Raw genomic sequence first — 1,430 nt, forward strand, 5'->3', positions numbered from 1 at the left:
TCTCTTTGGGTGGGGTCAGGAGATGCTGGGGGACCTCAAAGAGAAATCTGAATAAAATGTGGGGCACTCAGAGATGTGAGAAATCTCACTGGTCTTTGAGAAGACTGTGGGGAGAAGAATGGGACCATCTCTAAAATTTCCCCCAAGTCTTGCTAGTTCTTTGGTAACTTAGAAACGTTGAGGAAAAACTTCCTTGTTCCACTTATCCCGCGAGTAAGAGACATCAACATATTGCTTTGTCATTTTTATCTACAAGAGGAGTGAAAGGACAGAAAGGGGCCATCAGGAAAGACTCCAGGGGCCAGGCTCCTCCACTGAGTGTTCTAGTTATGATGCAGCCACTAGATTCTGGGCAAACTTCTCATCTAACAGCTTGATTAGTCCTGCCCATTTCTCTCCTCTGTCACATTCTTCCTTCTTCACCTTTCCCTTCTCTCTCTGATGCTTCATATCCCTGTAGTTCCACGAGTTCCTCTGATGTAGTGAATCATTAAAACAAAAGGCTTTTTTTATCGCTTCTCACATTAAAATAAAAAAAAAAACAACAGAATCAGTGACCCACGTGGTCCAACCCCAACTTTCCTAATACAATGCTGAGTGTTTGTAATGTTTGTACAGCATAGTAGAGATTACAGCATGCTTTCATCACCTCACTACATTCTTCACAACTCTATGAGTTTCACATGTATGTGGACAATGAATAAGGAAGATTAAAGAATTGATGTCTTTGAATTCAACTGTTGGTGAAGAATACTGAATATGCCATCAACTGCCACCATGAATGAACAACTATGTCTTAGATGAAGCACATTTTTCACGTACTTTGGGCTTTTCAACATTTCATGTCAATGAAAGTAACACAACTTTACAAAAGTAAATTTATTAAAAGAAGTAAAGTTTGAGCAGGAAGGCAATACAAATAATGTAAACATCACTACAATCGGCTCAGCCTGATTGAATACTGAAAAACAATTCTAAATGTTTTATATGCCCCTACTAGCAAGATACATTAAAAGATTGTATTGTATACAAACAAAACAAAACAAACCCAGAATCAGTTGCGTTGATTTTGACTGAGAGACTCCGTTACCCAATTGAAGCTAAAAGTCTTTATGGGAAGAGACTGACTGACTGTCTAGAGGAGTATTTGGTGGGTCTGAATGGTCAACCTTTTGGATAGCAGTCCAAAACATTGTGGACCATACTACTAGGGCTTCTTAGTAGTGACCCTCTATGACAAGAGTGTCCTAGGCTGAAGTGTTTATGGAAGCACACCTTTAGGTCTTTTCACCTGAGAACAGGTGGTGGGTTTCAACCCTTCAACCTTTCAGTTAGCAGCTAAATACATACTGTTGTGCCACTAAAGCTTCTCTCCTAAGACCATTTGGTCATAGTTCTCATTGTCTTTTTCTTTTTTTTATCCTTCCTTC

This window comes from Elephantulus edwardii, unplaced genomic scaffold (assembly GCF_000299155.1).
Source record: "Elephantulus edwardii isolate Elephantulus edwardi_28Jun2011 unplaced genomic scaffold, EleEdw1.0 scaffold00370, whole genome shotgun sequence".
Taxonomy (NCBI): Eukaryota; Metazoa; Chordata; class Mammalia; order Macroscelidea; family Macroscelididae; genus Elephantulus; species Elephantulus edwardii.